At 45.2% G+C, this 22744-nt stretch overlaps 3 non-coding genes and 2 pseudogenes across 3 annotated transcripts; all 5 read left to right on the top strand.

Moving 5' to 3' along the window:
• Positions 1 to 9560: 9560 nt before the first annotated feature.
• LOC148997121 (U2 spliceosomal RNA) lies at positions 9561 to 9735 on the top strand (annotated as a pseudogene).
• Positions 9736 to 10070: 335 nt separating this feature from the next.
• Positions 10071 to 10235, top strand: LOC148997120 (U1 spliceosomal RNA). Its single transcript, XR_016147648.1, has one exon. It is a non-coding gene; the product is annotated as a U1 spliceosomal RNA (small nuclear RNA).
• Positions 10236 to 11337: 1102 nt separating this feature from the next.
• On the top strand, positions 11338 to 11528 carry LOC148997119 (U2 spliceosomal RNA). The gene has a single exon (XR_016149340.1). It is a non-coding gene; the product is annotated as a U2 spliceosomal RNA (small nuclear RNA).
• A 337-nt stretch (positions 11529 to 11865) lies between these two features.
• On the top strand, positions 11866 to 12030 carry LOC148997118 (U1 spliceosomal RNA). The gene has a single exon (XR_016147647.1). It is a non-coding gene; the product is annotated as a U1 spliceosomal RNA (small nuclear RNA).
• Positions 12031 to 22535: 10505 nt separating this feature from the next.
• On the top strand, positions 22536 to 22710 carry LOC148997117 (U2 spliceosomal RNA; annotated as a pseudogene).
• The last annotated feature ends 34 nt before the right edge of the window (positions 22711 to 22744 follow it).

Genomic DNA, 22744 nt, shown 5'->3' with positions numbered 1-22744 from the left:
TCCCAGGTTGCACTCCAGAGTGTCGTGCTGTGCACTCTGTTGTGATCCATTTTCGGTGTCAACCAATCTGAGCTGAGCTTGTTTGCCGGCGACCTTAGACCCTCTCGCCGCGGCCCAGGTGGGCGTGGCCTTTGCCGGCTCCCCCGCCTCGGCGTCGCTGCGTCATCGCTTCTCGGCCTTTTGGCTAAGATCAAGTGGTCTGGTCGGACGTCTGAGACAGCGATCGCCTCTTGTTGGACTTGGTCTCGTGTGTTGCTTGTCACACGGGACATACACCCTTCAGGAGGTACATTGACAAGCGGCTTTTAATTGACGACTCGTTCTACGAGGAATCTTCTGGTTTTAAGGTAAGCAGGTTTTAATTTATTTATTGTATATTTATTGTTGGATTTTAGCCGCAGCAGGCTAGTGGTGCCTCCAACATGTCGGCTGCTCGTGCCGGCATGAGGAGGCACCACAGCGTGCGTTTTAAATTTAAGACAAAGGAGGATGGCACTCTCCAGGCGATGTCCAGGTTGGACTTTTCCAGGAAGTGCATCCAACAGACTCTCGGTTTTAAGGCTATTGATATTAACTGCTTGTTGACTCTGCCCCTGAATCATGGCTTCGACGTTAGTTTTGCTTCTGCTTCCTTGCTAAGTACTTTTTGGGCTCGGTATGAATTGTGTAAAGCCAATTTCTCCATGTTCACTGTGGAAAAACTGACTGATAATTCGCTGAAAGTGGTGATTGTCAGGATGTTTAATGAAACAGTTAGTGGAGAAGACATTGCTGTATGGTTGGCAAGATATTGCTCTATTCGTGGTCAACCAGTCAAGGTTTTAGATGAAGACGGTATCTGGAGCTGTGCGTGGAGAGTGCCCATTAAACAATGGGCAGATCCCAACAGCTACCATGGCCTGAGTCAAATTCCTTCTATGATTGTGTTGGGAGAGAATAGAGGTTACATCCATTATCAAGGGATGCCCAAGCTATGCCGCAAGTGTGGCCAACTTGGGCATCTCGCCGAGGCGTGCCAAGAAGTAGTGTGTAGGAAGTGCAGAGAAATTGGACACACTTTTGAAGAGTGCAAAAATGGCAGAAAGTGCAACCTCTGTGGAGAATCATCCCATCTCTACAGAGACTGCCCCCAAAGTTTTGCCAACAAGCTAAAAAACAACAAAATGGCCGCCCCACCCAAAGAGCAAACGATAAAGGAGGCGGGCCCTGAGGTTTTGGCGGGAAATTCAAATCCTCAGCCAGCCTCAGGGATTGGACTGGAAGAAGGAAGTGGGGCGGCCACAGGGGCGGAGTCAACTCGAACAGCTGGTCAGGGGGAGGAAGCCAATCCTCAAAATGATAATGGTAAAGAAGAGGTGGACGACAAAGAGGAGGAAACGGATTCCTCCCTTGTCACCGTGTCTGAGGCTAGTGGGTCAACTAGTGGGAGTGAGACAGATTCTTCTCTTCCCAATGCTCAAGTGCAGAAAAGAACTGCGAGATCTCCTCTGGTCCAAACAGAGGAGAAAAAGCTGTGGGTAGCGCACCGGCTAGATAGTTCCCCCATGGAAGATCTAGACCGTGTGTGGCCCACAGACTCTCCTAATGAAGTATCTTTTCTGCATTTTAAGTTAAGAACATCAACGCCAAAGGCTTCACAAGAGGTTCTCTCTGTGAGCCCTGAGACGTCAAGCACTTTCCTCCCTGATCCCAGGCTTTCTGGGGAAAAGGGACGGCAAGTGCAACAAGAAATAACCTGATTTTAATTAAATCTCTGTAGTCCTTTTGTTGCTTTTAAATGTCTCATACCCTTTTAACCATACTGCTCATGGCTCTCACTATCTCCACCATCAATGTGAGAAGTGTGAGGAGCAATATACGAGCACAGAGTGTCCTATCCTTTTTAAAAACTTTTAAGTCAGATGTGTTTTTATTACAAGAATGTGGCCTGCCTTTTTTATCCAATTACAGAAAGTGGGAGGAGATTTGGACCCCAGGAGTTTTCGTTTGGAGTGGGTCCAATTTTAATAAAAATGACGGTGTTGCTATTTTAATCAAAAATCCCAACCTTTTGGTGAAGGGGAGCACTGTGGTGAGGGACGGGCGGGCAATTTTAGCAAATCTGACTTTCTTAGGTAAGGATCTTAATATTTTAAATATGTATGGTTTTACAGAAAAAAATAACAGGTATGAGCTTTTAGAAGACTCGCAACCCCACATGCTAGGCAGGGCTCCCCTAGTGGTAGCAGGGGATTTTAATTGTGTTTTATCAAAAAATGACAGAAAGAGGGTAGGAGATGATTTTAAGGTAGACAAGACATCGGTTTTATTACAAAATATAGTCAAAGATTTTAAGTTAGTCGACTGTTTTAAAACAATGCATCAAAGAGAGGAGGGCTTCACCTGGTTCAGTGGTGACGGTGCCAGAGCCTCTCGAATTGACTATGTTTTTACAAGGGACCTCCCGCCGACCGATGCTACATTGACCCCCCTCTTTTTTTCCGATCACATGATGCTGTCTTGCACTCTTTCACTTCCCACGGGTGTGACTGCAGGGGGAGGGCTGTGGAAGCTGAACTGTTCCCTGTTAGAAGACGAGGAAGTGGTAAAAGAGTATAGGGAGCAGTTCAGCCAATGGCAGACCCTCCAGGACTTTTATGACTCACGTGCACAGTGGTGGGAGATGGTGAAACAAAGGACAGGACGGTTTTTTAAACAAATTGGGAGAGAAAAAAAGAATAAAGAAAAAAGACGCATGATGGGGTTGCAAAAAAGACTGCAGAGATATTTTAACCTTTTAAACAATGGATTGGATTTTACAAATGAAATAAAAGAAGTAAAGAAAGAAATGTCAGATCTGTCTGAAATAAAGAGCAAAGGTGTCATTTTAAGATGTAAAGAAAGGGAGTTAGAGGAAGGAGAGAAGTGTACCAGATATTTTTTTAAAAAGACAATAGCTCGGGGAGGGTCCATTAATGCTTTAAAAACTTTTAGAGGGGAGGAAGTAAACACAACTGACCGGATTTTAGGGGAAATTGAAAGTTTTTACAGTAATTTATATGACACTAAAGAGGTACACAATGGCACCTTAGAGGACGTTTTAGGGGTTTTAGATAAAAAAGTTAAGAGTCCAAATGTGCTTTTATCCCAGGATTTTAATCTTTTAGAGTTGACAAAAGCTGTAAAGGGTTTTAAGAAGGGGAAGTCACCGGGCATGGACGGACTCCCCTTTGAGTTTTACCTGACTTTCTGGGACATTTTAGCACACGACTTACTTACAGTTTTTAAAGAATTTGAGACTCTTGACAGACTTCCAGACAGCTTTAGAGTAGGGATAGTTACACTACTGTACAAAAAAGGAGACAAGACTGACTTAAGAAACTGGCGACCAATCACTCTTTTAAATTATGATTGTAAACTTTTTAGTAAAATTTTAGCTACACGCATGTCGACCGTTTTAGAGGACGTAATCCACCTGGATCAAGCTTGCGCTGTGCCCGGCAGGAAGATCACGGACAGCCTAATACTGATCAGAGACGCCATCTGTTATGCGAGAGACAGAAACATTCGGCTTGTAGTCCTAAATTTAGACTTCGAAAAAGCATTTGATCGAGTTTCGCACCAGTACCTCCTTCAGGTACTGCAAAAAATGGGCTTTTCTGAGAGGTTTCTAGCTTGGGTGGGACTGCTGTATGAGGACTTATGCAGCAAAATTCTTGTAAATGGGCATCTTACCAAAGCTGTAAATACCCGCAGCGGTGTCCGTCAGGGGTGTCCCTTATCTCCCCTTCTGTACGTGGCTTGTATTGAGCCACTGGCACAAATCTTGAGAAGGGATAAATAGATTAAAGGACTAGACATCCCAGGAACTGGTGGACTGACGGCGACCTGTGTTTTATATATGGACGACGTGACCCTTTTAGCGACTGACCTTTTATCGGTACGAAGAGCAATGGACTTGACTGACTGGTACGGTCGGGCCTCGGGTGCCAAGCTTAACAGGAGTAAGTCCGAGGCCCTGCTCTTCGGGCCGTGGGGGAACGTTGACAAAGGCGGACTAGATTTGGATTTTAAAGATAATAATTTGAAAATTTTAGGTGTGAAATTTGACAGGGAGGGTGGAGGACAGGGTAACTGGACTGACATGTTAGGGAAAGTTAGGCAAAGACTGGGCTTTTGGGGACTAAGACAACTGACGTATGAAGGCAAGATTTTAATTTTTAAAGCTGTGATTTTACCACTGATTTTACTTGTCTGTTCTGTTTTTAGTCCCCCAAGACGATTCCTAGCCAAGTTGGAGAGGGCGGTATTTTATTTCCTGTGGGGGTCCAAGTGGGAAAGACTCAAGAGGGAGGTCGTCAAAAAGAAAAAAGAGAATGGCGGGAAAGGCCTCCCAGACCCCCACCTGTTTTTAGGCAGCCGCTTTGCCGCCCTCCACATCCAGTATGCACTGACCCCATCCAGAGAACACAAGACAGCAGCCATGACCCGATTCTGGATGGGGTCATACTTAAGATCTTTGAAAATTTTACCCGTTGATCTTAAATGTCCAGTGTCTTTTAATCTGTCAAAAGAACATCTTTTTATTAAGAATTTTTTAAAGAAATACCTTTTAGAAACGAATGATGCCACTGTTTTAACTAACCACAAGTCTCTTGTCTCTCTTGTGCAGGATCGAGAATCGGTGAGTCCAGTTCCAGGCCTCACACTAGGTGAGGCCAAAGACGTTTGGAGGAACGCAGCCCACCCAGCTCTCCAGAACAGGCTTAAGGACTTGTCGTGGATGGTGGCCCATGAGATCCTCCCGGTCAGGGCGGTTATGCACTCCAGAGGCATGGCCAAAAACCCCACCTGACCACGGTCCGGATGTGGTTCCCCGGAGACCGTCTACCATCTGCTCTGGGAGTGCGGTGCTGCGCGGGACCTGTGGGCCAAGACCAGCCCCCTGGTTTTCCCGTGCCTGCCGGCGGGTCGGGCCCAGGTGGGATACAGGCTCGCCATCCTGGGGGTGGGTCAGGGCTTGAAGGAGCTAACATCACAGCAATTTACCTCGCTCTGGCTCACCCTCAACCATATCAAGGATGCCATCTGGGCCACCAGAAACCTGCTGGTGGGGAAACGCGTTACGGTGCCCCTCCACGCGTGCGAGCAATTAGTTAGATCTGCGCTGCAGGAGGCGCCGGACGTCGTTATTCGGATGGGGGGGCTGGGGTCACACCAAAGAGGTCCCGGCCACCCCCGACCCTGGCCGCCCGTAGATGCACCCTCACCACACCGGCTACGGGAACAGCGGGCCGGAGGAGAGGGGATCTCCGCTGGGCGCTGGAAGCGAGGAGTCTGGGGCCTGTTCTGGAGACCTGGAGTGAATGGACATTCTTGATAGGGACTCACCCTCGATCCTGTACAAGAGATGTTTTATGTGGCATAATTTATTGTTTTATTGTTTTTTATCTGACATGTTTTATTGTTTTATTCCTATTATTTAAACCATTTACCTTTCTTTTAAAACAAACATGGACTTTTTACACAACACACAAACACAAGAAACTTTTAACAGTAAATAATGTGTCCCTTTTAATATGTGTAAAAATGTGATCTAAAAGAAAAAATGTACATGCAAATGGAAATAATGGAATGACACTGTGACAATAAAACTTTTCGAAAGAAAAAATCTGTTCTTATCAGAAATTTTGAATGTTTTTAGTTAATTTATGTGTCTACTAAAATGTCTTACCTGTCTTTTTTAACTGTTCTGCTCATGACACTCACACTCTCTACTTTAAATGTAAGAAGTGTGCGGTCACAACTGAGAGCAAAAAACATTTTATCCTTTTTACAAAATCAAAACTGTGATATTTTGCTTTTACAAGAATGTGCTTTACCCTTTATGGAAAACTATAGGAAATGGGAAGAGCAGTGGCCCCACTCAACATCCATTTGGAGTGGCTCCAACCATAATAGAGCAGACGGAGTGGCGGTTTTAATTAAAAATCCTCAACTTATGGTGAAGGGGAGCACAGTTGTGAGGGATGGGCGAGCTCTGTTAATACATCTGTCCTTATTAGGATATGATTTTAATATACTAAATATTTATGGTTTTATAGACAAAAATGACAGGAATGACCTTTTAGAAGATGTGCAGTCCCACCTTTTAGGGAGGACCCCGATTATCTTAGCAGGGGATTTTAATTGTATTCTAAGTAAAGGTGATAGAAGGGGGGGCGGTGAAGATTTTAAATTAGATAAAACATCTATTTTATTGCAGAAGATAATAAAAGATTTTAAATTGACTGACTGTTTTAGAACCATGCATCCTGGGGAGCAAGGACTCACCTGGTTCAGTGGTGATGGCACCAAAGCTTCCCGTATCGACTATATTTTTACACGGGACCTCGTACCAGTGGATGCTAAATTAACCCCTGTCTTTTTCTCGGACCATGCTATGCTTTCTTGCACCCTCTCATTTCCCACAGGTGTGACGACGGGCAGAGGCCTGTGGAGGCTGAACTGCTCCCTGTTGGAGGACACAGACATTGTTGAGGAATACAGGGAGCAGTACAGACAATGGAAGACCCTCAAAGACTTTTATGATTCACATGCACAGTGGTGGGAAATGGTGAAGGGAAAGACTAAGACTTATTTTAAACGAGCTGGGAAAAAGAAAAAGGATAAAGAGAGGAGATGCATGGTGGGACTGCAAAAGCGATTACAGCGGTATTTTAACCTTTTGAACCAAGGATTTGATTTTAATGAAGATATTCGCCAAGTAAAAAAGACAATGGCGGATCTAGAGGAGAAAAGAAATAAAGGGGTAATTTTACAAAGTAGGGAGAAGGAACTAGAAGAAGGGGAAAAATGTACAAGCTATTTCTTCCGCAAAATAGTGAATAGAGGTGTGGGTATGGTGAGTGTAAAAAACAAAGAAAATAATCTTATAAAAACCACACAAGGCATTTTAAAGGCGGTTGAAGAGTTTTATGGAGAATTGTATGAAGAGAAAGACATTGAGGACGACATTTTAAACGAAGTTTTAGATTTAGTTGACAAAACAATAAAAGACATTGTACCCCTGACAAAAGATTTTAACAGGATAGAAATGGAAAAATGCTTAAAACAATTCAAAAAAAGGAAGTCACCGGGCGAGGATGGCCTCCCGCTGGAATTTTATCAGACCTTTTGGGATATTTTAGCGCACGACCTTTTAGTTGTTTTTAATGAATTTGAGGACTTGGACAAACTACCAAAAAGCTTCAGGACTGGGATAGTTACACTTTTACACAAAAAAGACCAAAAGACTGACTTAAAAAACTGGCGACCTATAACTCTTTTAAATGTGGATTGTAAATTATTTAGCAAAATTTTAATGGGTCGTATGTCTTCGATTTTAGGGGAGGTGATCCACCCGGATCAAACCTGCGCAGTCCCTGGGAGAAAGATCACAGACAGCCTCATTCTGATGAGAGATACCATCTGTTTCGCGAGAGACAGAAATATTAGACTCGCAGTTTTAAATTTAGATTTTGAAAAAGCGTTTGATCGGGTCTCGCACCAGTACCTATTCCAGGTACTGCAAAAGATGGGTTTTCCGGGGAGATTTGTAGCTTGGGTGGAACTGCTATATAGGGGGATCAAAGCCACTAGCGCAGGCTTTGAGAAAGGATAAATGGATCAGGGGACTGACTATACCAGGGACCGGGGGACTGACAGCAAAGACAGTTTTATACATGGACGACGTGAATCTTTTATGTACAGACATTTTATCAATCCACAGGACCATGGACCTGACTGACTGGTTCGGGAGGGTGTCAGGAGCTAGATTAAATAGATCAAAAACACAAGTACAATTTTTCGGACCATGGGGACCTAGAGAAATAGAAAACACAGAACTCGAAGTTAAAAAGACAGGCGTAAAGGTACTGGGGATTAAGTTTGACAAAGAGGGAGGGGGGAAAGAAAACTGGCAAAATGTTTTGGCCAAAGCAAGACAAAGATTAGGGTTTTGGAGATTGAGACAACTCACAATAGAGGGTAAAGTTTTAATCATCAAATCTGTGATTTTACCATTATTTTTACTGCTGTGTTCTGTTTTTTATCCCCCCAGATGGTTCCTTCAAGCTGTAGACCGAGAAATCTTTCGCTTCCTATGGGGAGGAAAATGGGAAAGGCTAAAAAGAGAGGAGATGAAGAAAGCCCCAAAAAACGGAGGGAAAGGAGTACCAAACTTTTATTTGTTTTTAGGGGCATACTACTCTGCACTCCACATAAAATACGCCATAAACGAAAACACAGAAAATAAAACCACAGCCATGAGTCGCTTTTGGATGGGCTCGTATCTAAGAGCCCTGCAAATTTTACCCAGAGATCATACAGTACCAGTAGCTTTTAAACTATCTCCAGCACATGGTTTTATAAAGACGTTTTTAGAAAAATTCCTTCTAGAAGAACAAGATGCTAAAACCTTGATAAATCATCGTCTTCTTCTCTCTATTGTACAGGAACGAGAGCAAGTGAGCCCAGTGCACGGGCTCAGTCTAAGTGAAGCAAAAACAGTTTGGCAGAACGTGTCTCATCCAGCCCTTCGGAACGGACATCGGGACCTGGCATGGATGGCAGCCCATGAGATTCTCCCGGTCAGGGCCGTGATGCATTCCCGGGGCATGGCCAGGATTTCTACGTGCCCACAGCCCGGGTGTGGCGCGCCCGAGACTGTGAGGCACGCGCTCTGGGAATGCAGCGTCGTGAGGGACCTGTGGACGACAGCTGGTCCCCTGCAATTCCCGTACCTACCAGCAGGGGGGGTCCCAGACTACTGGACTACAGTAGGATTGGTGAGCCAGGAGCCAGCAGAAAACTACATCAAACGCTGGCTCACCATGAACTGCATTAAAGACGCTATTTGGACCTCCAGAAACCTGCTGGTAGGAAAGCGCATGCAGGTGTCCCTCCACGCCATCAAAGAGCTGGCAATCTACAGGCTGCAGGAGTACACCGCATGTCGCCATTCGGACGTGGGGACCAGAGCTCCACAGGAAAAGGTCCCCTCGGCCACGAGCCCTGACTGCCCGTAGATGCCCCCCGAATTCAACACCAGGCGGAGCAGCGGAGCCGTGGTTAAAGAGGATCTCCTCTGGGCCACGGGTCGGGTCTCGGGTTCTGTTCCGAGGGATGAATGAGACCTTTTAAAACCTTTTTTAAAAACTTTTTAAACCCCGAAACCCCTGTAGATAACATTTGTTTCTTATACATAGAGAGAACTCGGCCTTATTTATCTATTTATCCTTTTATGTCTTTTACCTATCCTTTTTATAAAAAAAAATGTTGTCTGGAGATTGTTTAGTGTACATTTTATTCACCAAGAGCCAAATTTTATCATGTGACCCTTTAATTTTATTTTGTTTTGTTTTTTTTGTTGTTTGTTTCTTTTTTCTAGAGGTTTTCTTTGTCTCTCTATTTGCAGTTTTTATTGTCACACTCCTTTTCCCTGTTCCATGTATTTCCGTCTAGATTAATTTTAACAAGAAGTAAAATGGAAAAAATACTATCTGAAGAATGGATGTAAAAAAAATGTATTGAGACAATAAAAACCTTTTCGAAAGAAAAAAATCTGTTCTTATCAGTTTAATATCTGATACGTGCCCTACCCGGGCACCACATATTAAATTGATTTTTGGTCCTGGGAGATGGAATAGGGGCTTGCTCCGTCCACTCCACGCATCGACCCGGTATTGCAGTACTTCTGGGAATGGTGCACCCTCCTAAAGTGTTCAATGAAAGAGTTGTAGTGGTCTTGTGTGGCAGAAGGTGATAATGGAGCTAGTGTGAGTGGGTGTTGTAGGTGATCATGTGCTATACTAGCCTGGGTAGAATTGTGGTGTAAAAACAAGACAAAAATGAACCCCTGTTCCTCTGTCAGTTTAACATCTGATCCGTCCACTATTCGGGGACGGCGCATTATGTACATTTATGGCTCATGGAGCCGGATGCGGAGCGTGCAAAAAAAAAAAAAAAAAAAGCCCCTTTTTTGACTGGCAAACCGCTGGTGAGGATTGGGGAGAGGGACAGGGTGCTTCTGACTGAAGGCCTGGGAATTCATACTTACCTGGCAGGGGAGACACCATGATCAGGAAGGTGGTTCACCCAGGGCGAGGCTCGGCCATTGCACTCAGGGTTGTGCTGACCCCTGCGAATTCCCCAAATGTGGGAATCTCGACTGCATAATTTATGGTAGTGGGGGACTGCGTTCGCGCTCTCCCCTGGACAACACTGGTTAAAAGGGCAGATTGTTAAAGCTCCACTTGAGGTTCTTTTTTTTTTTTTTTTTTCTCCACTTCTTCAATATCCAGAGGCAGTCCAGAGAGTTGAACTGCGGCGGTTGCTCGAGAGATACGAAACAGTCTAGGACCGGTCTGTGTGAGGAGGGTTTTCTTTTTTCTCCTCAATTCTTCAAATAGTCTCCAATATTTGACGGACGACTTAGTTCACAGCAGTTGTCCTGGAGGCAAAGTTGTTCGGAATGAGGAGTTCTATCATGTGGTATGAAAACATTGTGCACGTGTGAAACGTCACGTGATATACAGCCACCCATGTTGTGTTTTTTTCTGTTTACAGCACCACCAAGTGGCCAGTCGCCGCATTCCTCTTCACGTGACCACGGGCTGAGCCCCTACACAGGTGTACCGAGTTGGGTGCAATTGTCTCATTCCGTTGGAGAGTTATAGCCGTTTAAGTAAAGCCCGCCTCGCCCACCCCCAACGTTTTGGCGTACCGTCGCCAACGTGGATGGAAATTTTCCCGATCCCTGTTGGCAGTCGGACTCCAGAGAATCTTTCTGCACCGGTTTGGGTCAGATCGGGCAAAAAACCTAGGACTAGTGTGCAAAAGTAGGTTTTTCAGAAAATCCAAAATACCCGAAAATCTCGCCAGCGCGACCACCCAATCCGAGGCATGCATCTTGTTCGGCTCGAGCCAAGGATTCCGGTGATGTAAGACACTTGGGTCTGCGACCGACGGTCGAGGAGTTACGAGCCATTTCGTACTTTTGATCGCTGCAGCGCCACCTTGGGGCCGATCGGGGCGAGCCTTGGTGAGGTTGTAGTACCGGGCCGGTCCTACCATCCCTCAGAGTTTCAAGTCTCTACCACAGACGCTTTGGTCCGCCCGCTCACTTTTAAGGCGGAATGTTGATGATCCAAAATCCCAGGTTGCACTCCAGAGTGTCGTGCTGTGCACTCTGTTGTGATCCATTTTCGGTGTCAACCAATCTGAGCTGAGCTTGTTTGCCGGCGACCTTAGACCCTCTCGCCGCGGCCCAGGTGGGCGTGGCCTTTGCCGGCTCCCCCGCCTCGGCGTCGCTGCGTCATCGCTTCTCGGCCTTTTGGCTAAGATCAAGTGTAGTATCTGTTCTTATCAGTTTAATATCTGATACGTGCCCTACCCGGGCACCACATATTAAATTGATTTTTGGTCCTGGGAGATGGAATAGGGGCTTGCTCCGTCCACTCCACGCATCGACCCGGTATTGCAGTACTTCTGGGAATGGTGCACCCTCCTAAAGTGTTCAATGAAAGAGTTGTAGTGGTCTTGTGTGGCAGAAGGTGATAATGGAGCTAGTGTGAGTGGGTGTTGTAGGTGATCATGTGCTATACTAGCCTGGGTAGAATTGTGGTGTAAAAACAAGACAAAAATGAACCCCTGTTCCTCTGTCAGTTTAACATCTGATCCGTCCACTATTCGGGGACGGCGCATTATGTACATTTATGGCTCATGGAGCCGGATGCGGAGCGTGCAAAAAAAAAAAAAAAAAAAAAGCCCCTTTTTTGACTGGCAAACCGCTGGTGAGGATTGGGGAGAGGGACAGGGTGCTTCTGACTGAAGGCCTGGGAATTCATACTTACCTGGCAGGGGAGACACCATGATCAGGAAGGTGGTTCACCCAGGGCGAGGCTCGGCCATTGCACTCAGGGTTGTGCTGACCCCTGCGAATTCCCCAAATGTGGGAATCTCGACTGCATAATTTATGGTAGTGGGGGACTGCGTTCGCGCTCTCCCCTGGACAACACTGGTTAAAAGGGCAGATTGTTAAAGCTCCACTTGAGGTTCTTTTTTTTTTTTTTTTTCTCCACTTCTTCAATATCCAGAGGCAGTCCAGAGAGTTGAACTGCGGCGGTTGCTCGAGAGATACGAAACAGTCTAGGACCGGTCTGTGTGAGGAGGGTTTTCTTTTTTCTCCTCAATTCTTCAAATAGTCTCCAATATTTGACGGACGACTTAGTTCACAGCAGTTGTCCTGGAGGCAAAGTTGTTCGGAATGAGGAGTTCTATCATGTGGTATGAAAACATTGTGCACGTGTGAAACGTCACGTGATATACAGCCACCCATGTTGTGTTTTTTTCTGTTTACAGCGCCACCAAGTGGCCAGTCGCCGCATTCCTCTTCACGTGACCACGGGCTGAGCCCCTACACAGGTGTACCGAGTTGGGTGCAATTGTCTCATTCCGTTGGAGAGTTATAGCCGTTTAAGTAAAGCCCGCCTCGCCCACCCCCAACGTTTTGGCGTACCGTCGCCAACGTGGATGGAAATTCCAACTGTTTCCCGATCCCTGTTGGCAGTCGGACTCCAGAGAATCTTTCTGCACCGGTTTGGGTCAGATCGGGCAAAAAACCTAGGACTAGTGTGCAAAAGTAGGTTTTTCAGAAAATCCAAAATACCCGAAAATCTCGCCAGCGAGACCACCCAATCCGAGGCATGCATCTTGTTCGGCTCGAGCCAAGGATTCCGGTGATGTAAGACACTTGGGTCTGCGACCGACGGTCGAGGAGTTACAAGCCATTTCGTACTTTTGATCGCTGCAGCGCCACCTTGGGGCCGATCGGGGCGAGCCTTGGTGAGGTTGTAGTACCGGGCCGGTCCTACCATCCCTCAGTGTTTCAAGTCTCTACCACGGACGCTTTGGTCTGCCCGCTCACTTTTAAGGCGGAATGTTGATGATCCAAAATCCCAGGTTGCACTCCAGAGTGTCGTGCTGTGCACTCTGTTGTGATCCATTTTCGGTGTCAACCAATCTGAGCTGAGCTTGTTTGCCGGCGACCTTAGACCCTCTCGCCGCGGCCCAGGTGGGCGTGGCCTTTGCCGGCTCCCCCGCCTCGGCGTCGCTGCGTCATCGCTTCTCGGCCTTTTGGCTAAGATCAAGTGGTCTGGTCGGACGTCTGAGACAGCGATCGCCTCTTGTTGGACTTGGTCTCGTGTGTTGCTTGTCACACGGGACATACACCCTTCAGGAGGTACATTGACAAGCGGCTTTTAATTGACGACTCGTTCTACGAGGAATCTTCTGGTTTTAAGGTAAGCAGGTTTTAATTTATTTATTGTATATTTATTGTTGGATTTTAGCCGCAGCAGGCTAGTGGTGCCTCCAACATGTCGGCTGCTCGTGCCGGCATGAGGAGGCACCACAGCGTGCGTTTTAAATTTAAGACAAAGGAGGATGGCACTCTCCAGGCGATGTCCAGGTTGGACTTTTCCAGGAAGTGCATCCAACAGACTCTCGGTTTTAAGGCTATTGATATTAACTGCTTGTTGACTCTGCCCCTGAATCATGGCTTCGACGTTAGTTTTGCTTCTGCTTCCTTGCTAAGTACTTTTTGGGCTCGGTATGAATTGTGTAAAGCCAATTTCTCCATGTTCACTGTGGAAAAACTGACTGATAATTCGCTGAAAGTGGTGATTGTCAGGATGTTTAATGAAACAGTTAGTGGAGAAGACATTGCTGTATGGTTGGCAAGATATTGCTCTATTCGTGGTCAACCAGTCAAGGTTTTAGATGAAGACGGTATCTGGAGCTGTGCGTGGAGAGTGCCCATTAAACAATGGGCAGATCCCAACAGCTACCATGGCCTGAGTCAAATTCCTTCTATGATTGTGTTGGGAGAGAATAGAGGTTACATCCATTATCAAGGGATGCCCAAGCTATGCCGCAAGTGTGGCCAACTTGGGCATCTCGCCGAGGCGTGCCAAGAAGTAGTGTGTAGGAAGTGCAGAGAAATTGGACACACTTTTGAAGAGTGCAAAAATGGCAGAAAGTGCAACCTCTGTGGAGAATCATCCCATCTCTACAGAGACTGCCCCCAAAGTTTTGCCAACAAGCTAAAAAACAACAAAATGGCCGCCCCACCCAAAGAGCAAACGATAAAGGAGGCGGGCCCTGAGGTTTTGGCGGGAAATTCAAATCCTCAGCCAGCCTCAGGGATTGGACTGGAAGAAGGAAGTGGGGCGGCCACAGGGGCGGAGTCAACTCGAACAGCTGGTCAGGGGGAGGAAGCCAATCCTCAAAATGATAATGGTAAAGAAGAGGTGGACGACAAAGAGGAGGAAACGGATTCCTCCCTTGTCACCGTGTCTGAGGCTAGTGGGTCAACTAGTGGGAGTGAGACAGATTCTTCTCTTCCCAATGCTCAAGTGCAGAAAAGAACTGCGAGATCTCCTCTGGTCCAAACAGAGGAGAAAAAGCTGTGGGTAGCGCACCGGCTAGATAGTTCCCCCATGGAAGATCTAGACCGTGTGTGGCCCACAGACTCTCCTAATGAAGTATCTTTTCTGCATTTTAAGTTAAGAACATCAACGCCAAAGGCTTCACAAGAGGTTCTCTCTGTGAGCCCTGAGACGTCAAGCACTTTCCTCCCTGATCCCAGGCTTTCTGGGGAAAAGGGACGGCAAGTGCAACAAGAAATAACCTGATTTTAATTAAATCTCTGTAGTCCTTTTGTTGCTTTTAAATGTCTCATACCCTTTTAACCATACTGCTCATGGCTCTCACTATCTCCACCATCAATGTGAGAAGTGTGAGGAGCAATATACGAGCACAGAGTGTCCTATCCTTTTTAAAAACTTTTAAGTCAGATGTGTTTTTATTACAAGAATGTGGCCTGCCTTTTTTATCCAATTACAGAAAGTGGGAGGAGATTTGGACCCCAGGAGTTTTCGTTTGGAGTGGGTCCAATTTTAATAAAAATGACGGTGTTGCTATTTTAATCAAAAATCCCAACCTTTTGGTGAAGGGGAGCACTGTGGTGAGGGACGGGCGGGCAATTTTAGCAAATCTGACTTTCTTAGGTAAGGATCTTAATATTTTAAATATGTATGGTTTTACAGAAAAAAATAACAGGTATGAGCTTTTAGAAGACTCGCAACCCCACATGCTAGGCAGGGCTCCCCTAGTGGTAGCAGGGGATTTTAATTGTGTTTTATCAAAAAATGACAGAAAGAGGGTAGGAGATGATTTTAAGGTAGACAAGACATCGGTTTTATTACAAAATATAGTCAAAGATTTTAAGTTAGTCGACTGTTTTAAAACAATGCATCAAAGAGAGGAGGGCTTCACCTGGTTCAGTGGTGACGGTGCCAGAGCCTCTCGAATTGACTATGTTTTTACAAGGGACCTCCCGCCGACCGATGCTACATTGACCCCCCTCTTTTTTTCCGATCACATGATGCTGTCTTGCACTCTTTCACTTCCCACGGGTGTGACTGCAGGGGGAGGGCTGTGGAAGCTGAACTGTTCCCTGTTAGAAGACGAGGAAGTGGTAAAAGAGTATAGGGAGCAGTTCAGCCAATGGCAGACCCTCCAGGACTTTTATGACTCACGTGCACAGTGGTGGGAGATGGTGAAACAAAGGACAGGACGGTTTTTTAAACAAATTGGGAGAGAAAAAAAGAATAAAGAAAAAAGACGCATGATGGGGTTGCAAAAAAGACTGCAGAGATATTTTAACCTTTTAAACAATGGATTGGATTTTACAAATGAAATAAAAGAAGTAAAGAAAGAAATGTCAGATCTGTCTGAAATAAAGAGCAAAGGTGTCATTTTAAGATGTAAAGAAAGGGAGTTAGAGGAAGGAGAGAAGTGTACCAGATATTTTTTTAAAAAGACAATAGCTCGGGGAGGGTCCATTAATGCTTTAAAAACTTTTAGAGGGGAGGAAGTAAACACAACTGACCGGATTTTAGGGGAAATTGAAAGTTTTTACAGTAATTTATATGACACTAAAGAGGTACACAATGGCACCTTAGAGGACGTTTTAGGGGTTTTAGATAAAAAAGTTAAGAGTCCAAATGTGCTTTTATCCCAGGATTTTAATCTTTTAGAGTTGACAAAAGCTGTAAAGGGTTTTAAGAAGGGGAAGTCACCGGGCATGGACGGACTCCCCTTTGAGTTTTACCTGACTTTCTGGGACATTTTAGCACACGACTTACTTACAGTTTTTAAAGAATTTGAGACTCTTGACAGACTTCCAGACAGCTTTAGAGTAGGGATAGTTACACTACTGTACAAAAAAGGAGACAAGACTGACTTAAGAAACTGGCGACCAATCACTCTTTTAAATTATGATTGTAAACTTTTTAGTAAAATTTTAGCTACACGCATGTCGACCGTTTTAGAGGACGTAATCCACCTGGATCAAGCTTGCGCTGTGCCCGGCAGGAAGATCACGGACAGCCTAATACTGATCAGAGACGCCATCTGTTATGCGAGAGACAGAAACATTCGGCTTGTAGTCCTAAATTTAGACTTCGAAAAAGCATTTGATCGAGTTTCGCACCAGTACCTCCTTCAGGTACTGCAAAAAATGGGCTTTTCTGAGAGGTTTCTAGCTTGGGTGGGACTGCTGTATGAGGACTTATGCAGCAAAATTCTTGTAAATGGGCATCTTACCAAAGCTGTAAATACCCGCAGCGGTGTCCGTCAGGGGTGTCCCTTATCTCCCCTTCTGTACGTGGCTTGTATTGAGCCACTGGCACAAATCTTGAGAAGGGATAAATAGATTAAAGGACTAGACATCCCAGGAACTGGTGGACTGACGGCGACCTGTGTTTTATATATGGACGACGTGACCCTTTTAGCGACTGACCTTTTATCGGTACGAAGAGCAATGGACTTGACTGACTGGTACGGTCGGGCCTCGGGTGCCAAGCTTAACAGGAGTAAGTCCGAGGCCCTGCTCTTCGGGCCGTGGGGGAACGTTGACAAAGGCGGACTAGATTTGGATTTTAAAGATAATAATTTGAAAATTTTAGGTGTGAAATTTGACAGGGAGGGTGGAGGACAGGGTAACTGGACTGACATGTTAGGGAAAGTTAGGCAAAGACTGGGCTTTTGGGGACTAAGACAACTGACGTATGAAGGCAAGATTTTAATTTTTAAAGCTGTGATTTTACCACTGATTTTACTTGTCTGTTCTGTTTTTAGTCCCCCAAGACGATTCCTAGCCAAGTTGGAGAGGGCGGTATTTTATTTCCTGTGGGGGTCCAAGTGGGAAAGACTCAAGAGGGAGGTCGTCAAAAAGAAAAAAGAGAATGGCGGGAAAGGCCTCCCAGACCCCCACCTGTTTTTAGGCAGCCGCTTTGCCGCCCTCCACATCCAGTATGCACTGACCCCATCCAGAGAACACAAGACAGCAGCCATGACCCGATTCTGGATGGGGTCATACTTAAGATCTTTGAAAATTTTACCCGTTGATCTTAAATGTCCAGTGTCTTTTAATCTGTCAAAAGAACATCTTTTTATTAAGAATTTTTTAAAGAAATACCTTTTAGAAACGAATGATGCCACTGTTTTAACTAACCACAAGTCTCTTGTCTCTCTTGTGCAGGATCGAGAATCGGTGAGTCCAGTTCCAGGCCTCACACTAGGTGAGGCCAAAGACGTTTGGAGGAACGCAGCCCACCCAGCTCTCCAGAACAGGCTTAAGGACTTGTCGTGGATGGTGGCCCATGAGATCCTCCCGGTCAGGGCGGTTATGCACTCCAGAGGCATGGCCAAAAACCCCACCTGACCACGGTCCGGATGTGGTTCCCCGGAGACCGTCTACCATCTGCTCTGGGAGTGCGGTGCTGCGCGGGACCTGTGGGCCAAGACCAGCCCCCTGGTTTTCCCGTGCCTGCCGGCGGGTCGGGCCCAGGTGGGATACAGGCTCGCCATCCTGGGGGTGGGTCAGGGCTTGAAGGAGCTAACATCACAGCAATTTACCTCGCTCTGGCTCACCCTCAACCATATCAAGGATGCCATCTGGGCCACCAGAAACCTGCTGGTGGGGAAACGCGTTACGGTGCCCCTCCACGCGTGCGAGCAATTAGTTAGATCTGCGCTGCAGGAGGCGCCGGACGTCGTTATTCGGATGGGGGGGCTGGGGTCACACCAAAGAGGTCCCGGCCACCCCCGACCCTGGCCGCCCGTAGATGCACCCTCACCACACCGGCTACGGGAACAGCGGGCCGGAGGAGAGGGGATCTCCGCTGGGCGCTGGAAGCGAGGAGTCTGGGGCCTGTTCTGGAGACCTGGAGTGAATGGACATTCTTGATAGGGACTCACCCTCGATCCTGTACAAGAGATGTTTTATGTGGCATAATTTATTGTTTTATTGTTTTTTATCTGACATGTTTTATTGTTTTATTCCTATTATTTAAACCATTTACCTTTCTTTTAAAACAAACATGGACTTTTTACACAACACACAAACACAAGAAACTTTTAACAGTAAATAATGTGTCCCTTTTAATATGTGTAAAAATGTGATCTAAAAGAAAAAATGTACATGCAAATGGAAATAATGGAATGACACTGTGACAATAAAACTTTTCGAAAGAAAAAATCTGTTCTTATCAGAAATTTTGAATGTTTTTAGTTAATTTATGTGTCTACTAAAATGTCTTACCTGTCTTTTTTAACTGTTCTGCTCATGACACTCACACTCTCTACTTTAAATGTAAGAAGTGTGCGGTCACAACTGAGAGCAAAAAACATTTTATCCTTTTTACAAAATCAAAACTGTGATATTTTGCTTTTACAAGAATGTGCTTTACCCTTTATGGAAAACTATAGGAAATGGGAAGAGCAGTGGCCCCACTCAACATCCATTTGGAGTGGCTCCAACCATAATAGAGCAGACGGAGTGGCGGTTTTAATTAAAAATCCTCAACTTATGGTGAAGGGGAGCACAGTTGTGAGGGATGGGCGAGCTCTGTTAATACATCTGTCCTTATTAGGATATGATTTTAATATACTAAATATTTATGGTTTTATAGACAAAAATGACAGGAATGACCTTTTAGAAGATGTGCAGTCCCACCTTTTAGGGAGGACCCCGATTATCTTAGCAGGGGATTTTAATTGTATTCTAAGTAAAGGTGATAGAAGGGGGGGCGGTGAAGATTTTAAATTAGATAAAACATCTATTTTATTGCAGAAGATAATAAAAGATTTTAAATTGACTGACTGTTTTAGAACCATGCATCCTGGGGAGCAAGGACTCACCTGGTTCAGTGGTGATGGCACCAAAGCTTCCCGTATCGACTATATTTTTACACGGGACCTCGTACCAGTGGATGCTAAATTAACCCCTGTCTTTTTCTCGGACCATGCTATGCTTTCTTGCACCCTCTCATTTCCCACAGGTGTGACGACGGGCAGAGGCCTGTGGAGGCTGAACTGCTCCCTGTTGGAGGACACAGACATTGTTGAGGAATACAGGGAGCAGTACAGACAATGGAAGACCCTCAAAGACTTTTATGATTCACATGCACAGTGGTGGGAAATGGTGAAGGGAAAGACTAAGACTTATTTTAAACGAGCTGGGAAAAAGAAAAAGGATAAAGAGAGGAGATGCATGGTGGGACTGCAAAAGCGATTACAGCGGTATTTTAACCTTTTGAACCAAGGATTTGATTTTAATGAAGATATTCGCCAAGTAAAAAAGACAATGGCGGATCTAGAGGAGAAAAGAAATAAAGGGGTAATTTTACAAAGTAGGGAGAAGGAACTAGAAGAAGGGGAAAAATGTACAAGCTATTTCTTCCGCAAAATAGTGAATAGAGGTGTGGGTATGGTGAGTGTAAAAAACAAAGAAAATAATCTTATAAAAACCACACAAGGCATTTTAAAGGCGGTTGAAGAGTTTTATGGAGAATTGTATGAAGAGAAAGACATTGAGGACGACATTTTAAACGAAGTTTTAGATTTAGTTGACAAAACAATAAAAGACATTGTACCCCTGACAAAAGATTTTAACAGGATAGAAATGGAAAAATGCTTAAAACAATTCAAAAAAAGGAAGTCACCGGGCGAGGATGGCCTCCCGCTGGAATTTTATCAGACCTTTTGGGATATTTTAGCGCACGACCTTTTAGTTGTTTTTAATGAATTTGAGGACTTGGACAAACTACCAAAAAGCTTCAGGACTGGGATAGTTACACTTTTACACAAAAAAGACCAAAAGACTGACTTAAAAAACTGGCGACCTATAACTCTTTTAAATGTGGATTGTAAATTATTTAGCAAAATTTTAATGGGTCGTATGTCTTCGATTTTAGGGGAGGTGATCCACCCGGATCAAACCTGCGCAGTCCCTGGGAGAAAGATCACAGACAGCCTCATTCTGATGAGAGATACCATCTGTTTCGCGAGAGACAGAAATATTAGACTCGCAGTTTTAAATTTAGATTTTGAAAAAGCGTTTGATCGGGTCTCGCACCAGTACCTATTCCAGGTACTGCAAAAGATGGGTTTTCCGGGGAGATTTGTAGCTTGGGTGGAACTGCTATATAGGGGGATCAAAGCCACTAGCGCAGGCTTTGAGAAAGGATAAATGGATCAGGGGACTGACTATACCAGGGACCGGGGGACTGACAGCAAAGACAGTTTTATACATGGACGACGTGAATCTTTTATGTACAGACATTTTATCAATCCACAGGACCATGGACCTGACTGACTGGTTCGGGAGGGTGTCAGGAGCTAGATTAAATAGATCAAAAACACAAGTACAATTTTTCGGACCATGGGGACCTAGAGAAATAGAAAACACAGAACTCGAAGTTAAAAAGACAGGCGTAAAGGTACTGGGGATTAAGTTTGACAAAGAGGGAGGGGGGAAAGAAAACTGGCAAAATGTTTTGGCCAAAGCAAGACAAAGATTAGGGTTTTGGAGATTGAGACAACTCACAATAGAGGGTAAAGTTTTAATCATCAAATCTGTGATTTTACCATTATTTTTACTGCTGTGTTCTGTTTTTTATCCCCCCAGATGGTTCCTTCAAGCTGTAGACCGAGAAATCTTTCGCTTCCTATGGGGAGGAAAATGGGAAAGGCTAAAAAGAGAGGAGATGAAGAAAGCCCCAAAAAACGGAGGGAAAGGAGTACCAAACTTTTATTTGTTTTTAGGGGCATACTACTCTGCACTCCACATAAAATACGCCATAAACGAAAACACAGAAAATAAAACCACAGCCATGAGTCGCTTTTGGATGGGCTCGTATCTAAGAGCCCTGCAAATTTTACCCAGAGATCATACAGTACCAGTAGCTTTTAAACTATCTCCAGCACATGGTTTTATAAAGACGTTTTTAGAAAAATTCCTTCTAGAAGAACAAGATGCTAAAACCTTGATAAATCATCGTCTTCTTCTCTCTATTGTACAGGAACGAGAGCAAGTGAGCCCAGTGCACGGGCTCAGTCTAAGTGAAGCAAAAACAGTTTGGCAGAACGTGTCTCATCCAGCCCTTCGGAACGGACATCGGGACCTGGCATGGATGGCAGCCCATGAGATTCTCCCGGTCAGGGCCGTGATGCATTCCCGGGGCATGGCCAGGATTTCTACGTGCCCACAGCCCGGGTGTGGCGCGCCCGAGACTGTGAGGCACGCGCTCTGGGAATGCAGCGTCGTGAGGGACCTGTGGACGACAGCTGGTCCCCTGCAATTCCCGTACCTACCAGCAGGGGGGGTCCCAGACTACTGGACTACAGTAGGATTGGTGAGCCAGGAGCCAGCAGAAAACTACATCAAACGCTGGCTCACCATGAACTGCATTAAAGACGCTATTTGGACCTCCAGAAACCTGCTGGTAGGAAAGCGCATGCAGGTGTCCCTCCACGCCATCAAAGAGCTGGCAATCTACAGGCTGCAGGAGTACACCGCATGTCGCCATTCGGACGTGGGGACCAGAGCTCCACAGGAAAAGGTCCCCTCGGCCACGAGCCCTGACTGCCCGTAGATGCCCCCCGAATTCAACACCAGGCGGAGCAGCGGAGCCGTGGTTAAAGAGGATCTCCTCTGGGCCACGGGTCGGGTCTCGGGTTCTGTTCCGAGGGATGAATGAGACCTTTTAAAACCTTTTTTAAAAACTTTTTAAACCCCGAAACCCCTGTAGATAACATTTGTTTCTTATACATAGAGAGAACTCGGCCTTATTTATCTATTTATCCTTTTATGTCTTTTACCTATCCTTTTTATAAAAAAAAATGTTGTCTGGAGATTGTTTAGTGTACATTTTATTCACCAAGAGCCAAATTTTATCATGTGACCCTTTAATTTTATTTTGTTTTGTTTTTTTTGTTGTTTGTTTCTTTTTTCTAGAGGTTTTCTTTGTCTCTCTATTTGCAGTTTTTATTGTCACACTCCTTTTCCCTGTTCCATGTATTTCCGTCTAGATTAATTTTAACAAGAAGTAAAATGGAAAAAATACTATCTGAAGAATGGATGTAAAAAAAATGTATTGAGACAATAAAAACCTTTTCGAAAGAAAAAAATCTGTTCTTATCAGTTTAATATCTGATACGTGCCCTACCCGGGCACCACATATTAAATTGATTTTTGGTCCTGGGAGATGGAATAGGGGCTTGCTCCGTCCACTCCACGCATCGACCCGGTATTGCAGTACTTCTGGGAATGGTGCACCCTCCTAAAGTGTTCAATGAAAGAGTTGTAGTGGTCTTG

This window comes from Pimephales promelas, chromosome 2 (assembly GCF_988280905.1).
Source record: "Pimephales promelas chromosome 2, fPimPro1.hap1.1, whole genome shotgun sequence".
In the NCBI taxonomy this organism is placed as follows: domain Eukaryota; kingdom Metazoa; phylum Chordata; class Actinopteri; order Cypriniformes; family Leuciscidae; genus Pimephales; species Pimephales promelas.
The sequence above is the reverse complement of the archived record's forward strand: the minus strand, read 5'-3'. Positions and strand labels throughout refer to the sequence as shown.